Genomic DNA, 14,579 nt, shown 5'->3' on the forward strand with positions numbered 1-14,579 from the left:
CTGTTACAATTCAGAAATTTGTGATGTGATTATAAAGCAATTCATCTTTATCCATGTTTGTCTTCTATACTGGATTTATTTTTCTTTATTGCATGAATAAACTCTGAATCTTAAATTTCCCCATCCCAAATATATAAATTGTGTAATTTTCCAAACTGAGAATTAAACTATAAAAATACAATCAGAACAGTAAAAATAATTCAAGTGTCAAAGTACCAATGTATAAAAGAAAGACCAAAAAGTTCCCTCATTTAAAAAAATGATTGACTTAATTTAACCCATTAAAGCCCAGACCTATTTTTGAATGTTGATACCAATTTTACCAAAATTCAGTGAGAAGCTCAATAATGTTTTTTTATTTTGGGAACCTGACTGTACATATTTTATGTTTAAAATCCTCAGGTAACATAAATGCCTCAACAACAATTACATAACTGTCACATGGGCCAAACCAAGGACAGACACATGCAGATACCAATCAAACAATTTATTAACAAAGGTTTACTAACAAAGGTGAACTAGATTGCAGTTCCTACAGAAACTGCGAGTGTGATTGCAGTGCTGGCTGGTATCTGCTGTGGTGTTGCTAAGGTGTTGCTAAGTGGTTGCTAAGGTGTGGCTATGGTATCCGGGGTGGTTGCTAAGGTGTTGCTAAGTGGTTGCTAGGTGGTTGCTAAGGTGTTGCTAGGCGGTTGCTAAGGTGTTGCTATGGTATCCGGGGTGGTTGCTAAGGTGTTGCTAGGTGGTTGCTAGGTGGTTGCTAAGGTGTTGCTAGGCGGTTGCTAAGGTGTTGCTATGGTATCCGGGGTGGTTGCTAAGGTGTTGCTAGGTGGTTGCTAAGGTGTTGCTAGGCGGTTGCTAAGGTGTTGCTATGGTATCTGGGGTGGTTGCTAAGGTGTTGCTAGGTGGTTGCTAAGGTGTTGCTAGGCGGTTGCTAAGGTGTTGCTATGGTATCCAGGGTGGTTGCTAAGGTGTTGCTAGGTGGTTGCTAGGGTGTTGCTAGGCGGTTGCTAAGGTGTTGCTATGGTATCTGGGGTGGTTGCTAAGGTGTTGCTAGGTGGTTGCTAGGTGGTTGCTAAGGTGTTGCTAGGTGGTTGCTAAGGTGTTGCTATGGTATTTGGGGTGGTTGCTAAGGTGTTGCTAGGTGGTTGCTAGGTGGTTGCTAAGGTGTTGCTAGGTGGTTGCTAAGGTGTTGCTATGGTATCCGGGGTGGTTGCTAAGGTGTTGCTAGGTGGTTGCTAGGTGGTTGCTAGGGTGTTCCTAGGCGGTTGCTAAGGTGTTGCTATGGTATCCGGGGTGGTTGCTAAGGTGTTGCTAGGTGGTTGCTAGGTGGTTGCTAAGGTGTTGCTAGGCGGTTGCTAAGGTGTTGCTATGGTATCCGGGGTGGTTGCTAAGGTGTTGCTAGGTGGTTGCTAGGTGGTTGCTAAGGTGTTGCTAGGCGGTTGCTAAGGTGTTGCTATGGTATCCGGGGTGGTTGCTAAGGTGTTGCTAGGTGGTTGCTAGGTGGTTGCTAAGGTGTTGCCAGGCGGTTGCTAAGGTGTTGCTATGGTATCCGGGGTGGTTGCTAAGGTGTTGCTAGGTGGTTGCTAGGTGGTTGCTAGGGTGTTGCTAGGCGGTTGCTAAGGTGTTGCTATGGTATCCGGGATGGTTGCTAAGGTGTTGCTAGGTGGTTGCTAGGTGGTTGCTAGGGTGTTGCTAGGCGGTTGCTAAGGTGTTGCTATGGTATCTGTGGTGGTTGCTATGGTGTTTTTAGGTGGTTGCTAGGTGATTTATATGCATAAATTAGATTAAATGGTGTTTGCACGTTGCTACGCAACGTGCAAATACATCAATCAGCTATGCACGCTAGGTTGCTCTGGCCGTTCGGGGGTGTCCAAACTTTTGACCCGTGGCTCCATTACACACAGTACTGGGGGGCCGGGGTGTCCAAACTTTTGACCCGTGGCTCCATTACACACAGTACTGGGGGGCCGGGGTGTCCAAACTTTTGACCTAATGATGTTTTATCCCATAGCTGCTCCATACACTCACAGTACTGGAGTTCTAGCTACCTGTCCTTCGATCTAGCTGCCGTCCTCCGATTGGCCCCATTCATTCCAATGGGGCCACTTCGTACGACAATCGTACGAAATCCGTACGTCGTAACTTTTCGTAACGCATATTTTCGGAAAGAGCTCAATAAGTTCTACAGGTCCTCAATTGGTTTCATCTTCGTATTTCAAAAATTGCGACGTCCACGGGCGTGCAAAGTTCTGGCCATTCATTTTCAATGGGCAAAAAAACACGTACTTACGAAGTTTTTACGAAAAACGTAAGTCCGATCGGAAAGCTGTATACAAGCCCACCATTCCCGATATGGACGCACGTTTTCTCTTTTGAACGAAGTCGATATTTCGAAAACTGCGGCACTAGTTAACCGGACAAAAAACAGGTGGAATAATAATAATAATAATAAGAATAAGACTTAAGAAGAACAATACTGTGATTGCATTACTGCAATCACACTAATTACAAGGGTAGTCTGGGACAGGCAGGGTCAGTATCCAAATACCAGCGATAATAAACAGCATAGAAGAGTGAGCACGCAAAAGGGTCATACTCAGATAATCCAAAAAGGTAAAGGGCTAGGCAAAAAGAGTAGTTTAAAATACAAAAATAGGTTCATCAATGGAATACAAACAATAAAAGGGCAAAAGAGTAGTCAAAAATCACAAAAAAGGTCGGTAGCAAAAGGAAACAAATAGAAGAAATGTATAATAGAAGAGCTAGAAAATTAGTATCAATACCCAGCGAGGGACTGAGAAAACGGAGGGGTATATATACAGGACAGACCAGGTGTGTGCAATCAGAAGCTAGGGGAGCCTGAACGTCATAGCGTCAAATGCAGTCAGGGAAGTCCAGTGAGAGAGCATGCTGGGAATTGGAGTCTTTGTTGTCAAGTTCAGAGTCCAGAGCTGGCAGACTGACAGCGAAAGGACTTGCACATAACTATTCATAACTATTAATAAATTAATAATTTTCCTTTTACAGTCCTGAACAGCACTTTTATGAATTAACAAGATTTTAAACAGATTTCAGAATGATTTTGATGCTCCTAAATTGTCTGAAACTCTTATCTGTGTGCTGTACTCTTATTTTGAGTTATCACAAGTTAATTATTTCAGTCTGGTTTGATTCGAGCAGCACATTTGTTTGCTTTTAAACAAACAAATAAAACAGAGAGCTGGGAAATCTTTCATGTCTGCGACTCTGTAGGAAGGCAGCGTGATTACAGAGCTCTCCGCCGATCAGCAATGCGGACACTGGTCCAACACGGGAGCCCTGCCACCAATTACCTCCCTCTCCCTGCCCACGTAATGCAGGGAATAAAGGGCACTGCCCAGCAGGACTGGATGGGCTTTTCCCATTAAAATTCTCCTCATGCCCAGCAATGTGCAAGACCTTCACTCTTCCCATTAGCTGCATGTTGTTCCAATTTTGTCCTGTGTGTGTGTGTATGTATGTGTGTATACACACAGCCATGTGCCATATAAACGCATGGCGACGGAGATATATGGCATGATCACTCTCTCAATTCATGGTGGCTTGACTTCCCAAAGTCACTTTACCCGTTCAGCTTCATTCATTATGAAAACAGCCTCTTCAGATCAAGCCTGCGTCCACTATAGCGTCCAAACGTCCTTCATATTCTCACCAGCTCAGCTGCTTCACTAGTGCACTCATCAAAAGGCCTTTGTTTTGATTGCTGGCTGGCGTACACAGCACTCATTCTGAAATGCTTGTAAATATACAGTATTTGCTGGCAGGAGGGGGTGAAGGGATTGCAGTGCTATTCAGGCAGAATATAAATGTTATCAGAAGCAATAAATGCTAAAAATATTAGTGATATTTATTGAGCTACACTAGGGCTAAACGATTAATCATTTTTAAAATTAAAATCACAATTTGAATTAGCCAATAGGCTACAGGTTTGTGTGGGAAGACGCAGCCTGCTTTTCTGGAGACGCGTCACAATTTTGGATCACAACTGCGACATGTGTGCCGTGATTTCACTACATTTGTAGTCCATAGAGTGCTGATGATTGTAGTTTTTGGGCTCATTGTAAAATGAGACTTATTATTTATGTCTTTTTTTTTTTTTTTTTTGTTCCTTGACATTTAAAAATATTGTGACAACTGCATTTATTCAGAGAAACCTGGGAATATTTTATGTGAACAGATTTAAATCGCAATATTAGATATTTTGCCTGAATCGTGCAGCCCTAAGCTACACACAGACCCTATGTTCAATGCAACATATTTGCAGCATGTCCAGTAATAGCATTCCACACATTTTCATTCAGGAATAGGTCTAGCATTGTCATATAGCTGGCCATTGATATGTCATCAGTTTGTGGACGAGCATTGTCCGACTGGAATAGGGCTGCCAAAGTGCCTGTAATGAACTGTAATTGATCTGATTTCGTACAAAATTGCACCAGACTGCTTTATTACAGTATATAAACAGCACCATGAATGAATAAAAGAATGAAGTTACACTTACATAGGGCCTTTTTAAAATCCCAAGGACGCTTGATATTTAACATGTTTTTACACACAACCCTTCATATTCACCACTCATCCACACACCGGTGAGAAGCGGCAGCCAATAGCGCACAGCGTACTCTCAACCGGAAAAGACCGTCCACCTGAAGAACTGCATCAGGCACTACAGCATTTACCCAGGACAGAGTGCCAATCCATATCTGGGCACACAGTCATACATACATTTTATACACACACACAATCCTATGCAATACACATACCTATACGTACATGTACAAATCGATTTAGAGTATTTAATTTTTCATACAAACTTTGAAGAAAAACATATGCACATTTTGCTTAAATGACAGTTTTGCACATCTTGGGTTTTTCAATCTCAGTCTGCTTTATGAGGTAGAGTCACCTGGAATTCAGTCTTTCAGTTAACTCTTAATAAAGTGTTTGAGAGCATCAGTTAAAGTAAAGTAGTGAAGAGTTAGAGTTACAGGTATACAGTGAATAGTGAATATTTTGAGTAATGTTCTAATCCAGATTATGAGAAGCAAGAACTACTCAACTAAGTAAAGTAATGAAGGTTGGTCAATCTGAAACATTTTAAAAAAACTTTGAAAGTATCCTCTTTGAAAGTGCAGTCCAAAAAAACATTAAAAAAACATTATGATGATGAAACTGGCACTCATCAGGACCGCCCCAGGAAAGGAAGAGCAAGATTTCACTTTATTGCACAGAATATGTTCATCAGAGTTACCAGCCTCAGAAACCTCAGAAAATAAGACTTTTAAGTTACTACATGATTCCTTAAGTGTTCCTTCATAGTCCGTATGACTTTTGACTGGCACTGGATAATGCTGTTGTTACCGAATGCAATCAAATTATCAAGTCTTCTCTGGACAGTAGAGACAGTTACTCTAACAAAAGCAGGATAAACTCTTTATAATACCCTTAATTTTAGAAGAAACAAACAAAAAAACAGCTGTCCCAATTAGGGCTGCACGATATTTAAAAAAAAATGTACATTACAAATGATATATATATATATCGTGATATTAAACAATGCAGGGCCCATGACGTCACCAGTCCCGCCCCCACCCGCATTCTGTCTCGCGTCCGGACTGATCAAGAGCTGATGCTGCGCAGAGCTCTCAAAACCCAAGGAAAACAGCAAAACATCAATAATCGGCCCTTTAATCAGGCATTTAAATGGCTTTTTAAACGGTAAATAAGAGCGTTTGTTTTTCTGGGATTAAAAGCGTGAATTCAGCTGTAACTGGAAATATCTGCGCTGCAAAACTGTGCTGGTCTGAGGTTCATAGCTTTCAACACATGCGTCTACACGCACGTGCACAACCTCAGGCAGCAGCAGCCTGTCACTCACACAGACACAGAGACAGCGCTGTGTATCTACTTCTTGTGTCAAGAATCAAAATATTGTAACAAGACATGTTTGAATTAATTGCCTTGAGTGACATTGCACGTCCTGCAACGTGACTATTAATGTGCATGCACAAATCACGATGACGATGCTTAAACGATATATCGTGCAGCCCTAGTCCCAATACTGCTGTCCGCACATTGTGTCCAGACCACATCCCACCACAGTCTTATTCTTCATGCATTTCTCTCTCTGCAGGGCTTTAAGTGCTCTCCAAAGCTAACAGAAGAAATTAAGCCACGAGTAAACATCTCCCCTAGTCTGGCAGTCTGGGGGGGGACTGCAGCCTGGAAGAGGGTCATCACTATGCCAGTAACTGCGGCATCTGCCAGGGAGGGGGGATGGGGGTGTTCTGCTTATGCTTTACATTGCTGGACGGTGTTGGTTTAAGGATAAAGGAATTGCTGTAGGATATAAAGAGCTGGGTCCAACAGCGGACTGCTGAGCTGAATCCTGCTGCACTGGAAACTAGGCCTAAATAAGCAAACAAATACACTGACAAAATGGCAAAAGGAACATGTGTCCTGTGTCGTGACTTTTGGCATGTCGTATGGAAGAAATAAGAATGCTGCGCTGGCCAGTGGGATATGCGTGTTGGGTCTCCTGCACTAAATATTAGGGGTGGGAATCTTTTACTATCTCACGATTCGATTCGATTCCGATTTTGGGGGCCACGATTCGATTCAAAATCGATTTTTGATTCAAAACGATTTGATTTATAAAAATTTATTGAAAACTTATTGAAAAAAAAAGCCTCCAAAATATACACTGGTCCTGGAGAAGGTAATGTGTTACAAAAACAATAAAATGTGCAGGAATGTGGGTCTTCAGTGACAGAGGAATCACTGGGATATCACAATGACGTTAATGAACAATAAATAAATAATAAATAACACTGCTTTATTATAAGGCTACTAGCGGTGGTGTGTAGGTGACGCTGCTGGGCTGATGTGATGATAGCAGTGGAGCGCTAAAGTTCAGGAGCAGCTGCTGATTAACTAGTTAATTTTAGGCCGTTGTATTTCTTCAGAAAGGGGGCAGGAGGTGGAGAAATTAATTCATATTGTCCATTCCTTAATTCCTCTGTGATGGGGAGCTGAAATTAGCTCTGATTAGCTTATTGTTATTTTTCCGTTCCGCCTTAAATGCTGCAGCCCGCTGCCACCTGTAGCGTTATTTAAGGTGGAACTGGAAAGTTAGCTAGTTAGCTAGCTAACAGAAACTGAAACTAACTACTAGCGATCTTTTTTATGCTTGTTATGAAGCATTCTGCCATAAAACATTAAAACTACACGTTAATCTAAGGTAATATAGTGCTTGTTCTGCCATCTTACCGGTGATTCTCAAACACCTACGCTCTGTGTGGGTCTGACGGTAAGTTCAAACTGCAGCGGCCACGGTCGCTTTGGGCAGTGGGAGGCGGAGCGAAAAACGCTTCGTGCCGCTGCAGTGTGAACTTACCGTGAGGGGTAGGGCCAAGGGAAGAAATGGGATTGGACCTTAGAATCGATTTTGGGACATTTAAATCGATTCTGAATCGTAGTAAATGAGAATCAAGATTCTTATGTGAATCGATTTTTTGGCACACCTCTACTAAATATGGATGTGATTTCTGTCATAGTTGTACTACTGGTACTTTGCAATACTTTCCCACAATAGCAATATTATATATCACAATACTGTGATTCTGTAATAATTAGTGTAGAGCTACTACCCAGCTAACAGAGAACGTTATAAGAACATTTAGCAATGTTCTGAAAAGGTTCCAGGAAGGTTAGTTGTTTATAATTTCCTTCACAATGCCGGAATGCAGCTGATGGCTCAATGCTAGCTAGGCTAACAGACTGCAGATCTTAATGGAGATGTTAGCGGCTAACTAGCGATGCTAACTGTATTTCCGAACTAAATTAATGGCTGTTTTTGTGCTGGTTAGTGTTTGTAGATCCTGTGGTTTTATAGGATATGTGGATAATGACTATAGTTTACTCCAGTCTGTAGTTAATACCTTTACAACACCGGGTTGCAGCTGCGGGTTCAGTGCTAATGCTAATAGCTAGGCTAACAGACTGCTGGTATTAATCAGTGATGCATTTCATGTTAACATTATGCCGCATTTATTGTCCAGCTCAAGCTGCGGACTGGAATATGTCTAGCCACAGCATTACAAGAATGTTTAAAAACATTAAATAAAAACTTTCTAAGAACATCCATAAAATTTTGCAGATTGATTGTTCTGAAAAAAGGGAACTGTAACGTTTTGAAAAGATTCTAGGAAGGTTAGTCTGTAACGTTACAGAAATAATGTTCCCAGCTACACGAGTTCTAACATTAAGGAAATGTTAAAAGTAACATTCCCAGAACTAAACATTAAAACATTGACACAAGTGATGTTGCAGCATTGTTACCGGAACGTTTAAAAAAACTTTAAATAAAAACATTCTAAGAACATCTGTACTGTAGACGTTATGTAGATGAACTGTAATGTTCAGAAAAGGTTCTGCTAGTTGTTAGCTGGGTAAAAAAAATCATATTTGACACAACACATCGATACAGTATAACATGATAGACTGCCAACAGTCTATTTTTACATCTGCCTGCATGCCTGCATCGTTACATGCCTGCATGCCGTTTAAATAGCAACAGTGCTTCTAAATACAGTCATATGAAAAAAGTTTGGGCACCCCTATTAATCTTAATCATTTTTAGTTCTAAATATTTGGGTGTTTGCAACAGCCATTTCAGTTTAATATATCTAATAACTGATGGACACAGTAATATTTCAGGATTGAAATGAGGTTTATTGTACTAACAGAAAATGTGCAATATGCAATTATGCTATTTGACCGGTGCAAAAGTATGGGCACCCTTATCATTTTATTGATTTGAATACTCCTAACTACTTTTTACTGACTTACTGAAGCACAAAATTGGTTTGGTAACCTTATTGAGCTTTGAACTTCATAGCCAGGTGTATCCAATCATGAGAAAAGGTATTTAAGGTGGCCAATTGCAAGTTGTTCTCCTATTTGAATCTCCTCTGAAGAGTGGCATCATGGGCTCATCAAAACAACTCTCAAATGATCTAAAAACAAAGATTGTTTAACATAGTTGTTCAGGGGAAGATACAAAAAGTTGTCTCAGAAATTTAACCTGTCAGTTTCCACTGTGAGGAACATAGTAAGGAAATGGAAGACCACAGGGACAGTTCTTGTTAAGCCCAGAAGTGGCAGGCCAAGAAAAATATCAGAAAGGCAGAGAAGAAGAATGGTGAGAACAGTAAAGGACAATCCACAGACCACCTCCAAAGAGCTGCAGCATCATCTTGCTGCAGATGGTGTCACTGTGCATCGCTCAACAATACAGCGCACTTTGCACAAGGAGAAGCTGTATGGGAGGGTGATGCGAAAGAAGCCATTTCTGCAAACACGCCACAAACAGAGTCACCTGAGGTATGCTTTTGCTTTTGCATACCTCAGGCGACTCTGTTTGTGGCGTGCATCAGTCTCAAAATAAGATTGACAATGGAAATCACCTGTGTGCACCACTGACTGAAAACAACCAGGACAGACGTCAACAGTCAGACGTTCATTGCTATCTTGGCAGTTAATTATTACACCCCGCTTGTTACACACACATGGACACGCAGCAGTGCACAAACCCAACTTTTACATCAACAATAAACAGGTGGAAGGAGCGTGAACAAGCAGGTCAGTTTCCTCTGCTGAGAAGCGTTGGACACGTCCACGTAGCTGCGCTGTTAAAATAGCAATCTGCCAAAGTCAGAGCTCACCTGACTCTTAAAGGGAATGAAAAGCAAGTGATATGCTGATTGGTTTATTTCACGTTACACCGAAAATTAACCACACCCTTGATTAAATAGGGACTTAGTACATGACTTTTGCGCATTTTGACTTTGACTTTCGAACAAGGTGTACTTTTTGTACCGTATATCATCGAAAAAATTAACATTTGCTATGTTACATTTTTCCAGTATCATGCAGCCCTACGTGTATGAAGTGTATGTGTGTGTTTTGTAGAAGGATGCATTTTTCAGACAGCTGTATACACAATGTAGTGAATTTAAAAGCCTGGAATTTCTATATTTTTAGAAACACAAGTGGCGCTTCGTCACTGAATAGACCTGCTGATTCATACGTCAACCTGTTAGCAGTGTGAACCGCAGAAGCACGCCGCCTGTCTCCGACCGTGGGCTGCGCTGTAGTAGCCTCGTTACGCAATGAAGTGCAGAGTGCATTAGCGCCTCGCTCGCTAATTTCCATTTCAATAGGCCCGTTCTTGTGACGGCATCTATTTATTGTTTTTTTCTCGCGAGGCAACACTTGTGTCGGCTCGCGGGGCAGTGGGAAACACAGCCGTGGGATTAGCATAGCAGAGGGGGGGTTTTAAAGGTCAGAGAAAATGATTTTGGAAATGCGTTATTGCTGACAGGTTTATTGTTGGGCTGAATGAAGGGAGTCATTGTGCGGTCCGACACGGCCGAACACTGCGGCTCTGAGACCTACAACAGCACAAATGTCACAGCTGTAAAATAAAGTGCTTATTTGTGGCTTAAATGGCTCCACGGTTCCTGTTTGGATCCTGGAGCTTTCACTGCCGGTGTATATTGTCTCTCTGGCAGCTGGAAAGGAAGCTGATGGCTATTTTTCTTACATAAAACTGAACAAAGAAGAATAAATCTTTAATTCTCTTTCAAACACTCTGTGTGGACAAAAGTATCGGGACACCTGCTCATTCAAAGTCAAAGTTAAAGTCAGAGTGAGCTTTATAGTGGTCCTGTGTACAGCTCTGGAAAAAAATAAAAGACCACCAAGCTGAATTGCTTGAATTTTTGCACCAGGAGTAAAGCAGCATAAAGTTATCCAAAAGCAGTGTGTAAGACTGGTGGAGGAGAACATGATGACAAGATGCATGAAAACTGTGATTAAAAACCATCAGGGTTATTCCACCAAATATTGATTTCTGAACTCTTAAAACTTTATGAATATGAACTTGTTGTTTTCTTTGCATTATTTGAGGTCTGAAAGCTCTGCATCTTTTTTTGTTATTTCAGCCATTTCTCATTTTCTGCAATAATGTTCATTTTACTCAAACATAAACCTATAAATAGCAAAATTTATAGAAACTGATTCAGAAACTGAAGTGGTCTTTTCCTTTTCTTCAGAGCTGTATGGATGCCATTTGCTTCAAATTAAACTTATTTTTTATCTTTTTTCAACTCTAAATCTAATAACACATATATTTAACTATTCAAAACATGTACTGGTTAATCTCAGGCAGCTTTACTTAAATTTTTACATAAATGTTTCTAAACCAAAGTTGGTTATAAAACTCGTGACATTTAAAAAGCATGTTTTAAAGCCACCAAAGTCCACTAATTCCTTTGATTTTCTCTCAAGAAATTCTCTATTTTAAAGAAATCGTTAACTAGGGGTGGACGATATGGGTCTAAAATAATATCACAATATTTCATTGAATTTTCACGATAATGATACTTTTGGCAATATGACAAAACACTAAATTAGAATTAGAATTATTTAAAATTGTATGAATGCATGCAATATAATATGGCTAACTGAGATATTTCAAAAAATAATAACAGAATCTAGGATTATTAATATCCAGGATTAAAGCAAAATAAATTACACTGGACAGATAAAATCCGATATGATATGGCACACCCCTATTGGTAACTGCATGTTCATATAATTGATATTTATGACAAAAAAGTTTTAAATTATATTTTTTTAGGGGAAAATTTTAGTTTTTTTTAGGCCATATTGCCCAGCCCAACTAGTCCTACTCTACAATGACTAGACAAGTTGTGTTTGTGTGTGTGTGTGTCAGCAGCAATGGGTGCAACTTAAAGTATCAGAGTAAAGCATGCAATCATTTATTAGAAGATGAATCCACCAATTTTTGTACATGTACAGTGTAGCATCTCCTCCAGACTCTGACAGTAAGAATATGCGATATGTCAATGTCACCACCTCTCAGCTACTCATGCGAAGATAAATTCTAAACGCTCGTCTCCCCATTCACATCTCTTAATTAGCTGAGTGCCTCCGGGACCGGGGGGCCGAACAGGTGGGGCTCTGCCATCCAGCGATTCTCCCATTAGCCTCTATAAGCTTGTGCGGGATGTATTAAATATCTGGCAACCAGCAGCCCTGCAGTAAATCAAATAAAGTTTTGATGGGGGAGCCGAGGCCAGATCGCGGCCGCCGAGCGCTACCCCCCATTAACCAGAGAGATAATATTCACATCAGCAGAAACGAAGAGTTCCCGGGAGATGCTAACGTAACGTAGCCGCTAATACGCTCCGGCTCAAGGACGGGCTCCTCATCTCGCTCGCCATGCCCTCACACTGTCGGCTCCATCCAATATTCGGGTTTGTGTAGTTTATGAACTCCTGACACTCCAAGCTGATTTACTATCTGAATTTGAGAAGAGGTTTCTAGTTAAAAACCTGTCCAATCAATTCTGGCACAAACAGTACATTCAGTGATCATGTTATCATGAAGTTAGCGGTGTAAGAAAATTTCACTATCGTATCGTGTTGCATTATTTTGTTTTGCTATACTGTATACAAATTTTAAAACATAGTATCAATTTCTAATTATTAGTTTATATTTAAAGATTGGTGTCAGAAGTGGTTCATTTAGTGTTGTGTTGAAACCCCGGCCACTAGAGGGCATTATTGTACTCTTACAGTGTTTTTAGGTCCCACGCTCTGATTGGATGGATTGGATTGGATTTTTTGGCTCAGGTTTGATTTAAACAAATGCAATACATCAACTTGTTTCTAGTTTCAAAAAGCTGTCCCACCAATTCTGGCAAGAACAGTACCAGGACATTCTTAAAAAAAAAAAATCACTTTTTGAAATTTTAGAACAAGTTCAGGGTGTAAGAAAATTTCACTATTGTATTGCATTATTTTGTATTGCTATACTGTAAGAAATTTTCAAAAACATATTATCGATTTCTAATTAATTTAGATCTAAAGATTGGTGTCAGAAGTTGTTCATTAATGATTTTGTTTTTAAATCCCACCCCCTAGAGGGCAGTGTTTTTTTTAACAAATGCAATACATCATCTTGTTTCTAGTTACAAAACCCGTCCCACCAATTCTGGCACGAAAATTTCACTATCGTATCGTATTGCATTATTTCGTTTTGCTATACTGTGTCAATTTTTTTTAAATATACTATCGATTTCTATTTATTAGTTAGTTATTAGGTAGTTTAGATGTAAAGATTGGTGTCAGAAGTGGTTAATTTAGTGTTGTGTTTAAACCCCGCCCACTAGAGGGCAGTGTTGTGGTCTTACAGTGTTTTTAGGTCCCAGGGTTCTGATTGGATAAAAAATACAGATATTTTAATTCAAATTAAAAAAATCAATGTTAGATTGGCAAAATAAAATTATGTGTAAATTGGAGGTGTCAGTTGCTAAAAATAATATTGTATGAAGCACAACAAAAGCCCTATCCTGACAGTATTAGTTTCAATGAGGGTCCTGTGGTAATTTTGTCTTTTATGAGGGGGCTCCTCTGTAATTTTATTTCCGTCCGGAACGACCATGTACATGTTTTTGTCAGACTGAATTATCTACTATTTTTCTCTGAACTTCGTGGTCCTCCAGTAATTTTAGTCTCATCCGGACGCACATCTCTGAGTTTCGTCTCCTCGCATTTAATAAAATAGCTATTTGTCTACTGCCGAGCACCGTAATTACGTAATTACACTTTGGGTGCGCGTTTCCACAGAAATCCATGTAAACACAACAGCGAGTGGAAATGGAGGAGCTACTGAACGCGATCTCATGTGACCGAGAAAGCCAGACAAAAAACTCCCTGCTCCTCAGTTTTATCACTGAGTAGAAGTGTGAAATATATTTTTTTACAGAAGTCCCCCTGAGAATGTAATCATGATTCCTTATATTTTTTGAGAAAGGGACAAAAAAAAAAAAACAGAGTGGTATTGGAGGAAATTAATGCTTTTTAATGATATTTCACAACCAACCACTTGGATATATGTTCTAAACCCAGCATTTGTAACCTGTACCGTATTTGATGTTGCTAAATACCAAAAATATTACAAAATATGCTAAATAAACACTTAAAAATACTCTAAAATACTCTAAAACAAACAATAATAGATCACCAGGCTCTGTAAAATGAGTGAATTATGGAAGGTTCATGGAGGTTGTGGCCAAACTTCAGCCTGTAATTTGCGTGAAAAAATCATTTACATAAAGTTAATATTTCCAGATTAAGCGCACACGTTAACGTGTTTTTATACAACATTAACATCCCTGCCCTGTGATTGGACCGTTATTAATTGCCTCTGTGACTGTCATCAACACTTCGTGGTGGAAATTCTGCCGTCTGCAGTTCTGGCGGGAGGAGGGTCATTAATCTCCACAGAAGCTGCTGGATCTCTGCAGAGTTCAGAGACGTTTCCAGGTGACTCATAAAGAGGTCACTGTCTGATTCATCTCCACCAATATCGACTGGCCTGACCTCAGAGAGATAAGTGACAGTCGGCCACGGGGAGCCGGGCTGGACGGAGGTGGAGGTGGATGA

At 40.2% G+C, this 14,579-nt stretch overlaps 1 protein-coding gene across 7 annotated transcripts in view; it reads left to right on the forward strand.

Annotated features, from left to right (window-relative positions):
- The window catches only part of plekha7b (pleckstrin homology domain containing, family A member 7b), a 291,689-nt gene that overhangs the window by 11,138 nt on the left and 265,972 nt on the right, over positions 1-14,579 (forward strand). The gene's annotated exons all lie outside the window — the stretch shown is intronic.

Source organism: Astyanax mexicanus, chromosome 16 (assembly GCF_023375975.1).
Source record: "Astyanax mexicanus isolate ESR-SI-001 chromosome 16, AstMex3_surface, whole genome shotgun sequence".
Taxonomy (NCBI): Eukaryota; Metazoa; Chordata; class Actinopteri; order Characiformes; family Acestrorhamphidae; genus Astyanax; species Astyanax mexicanus.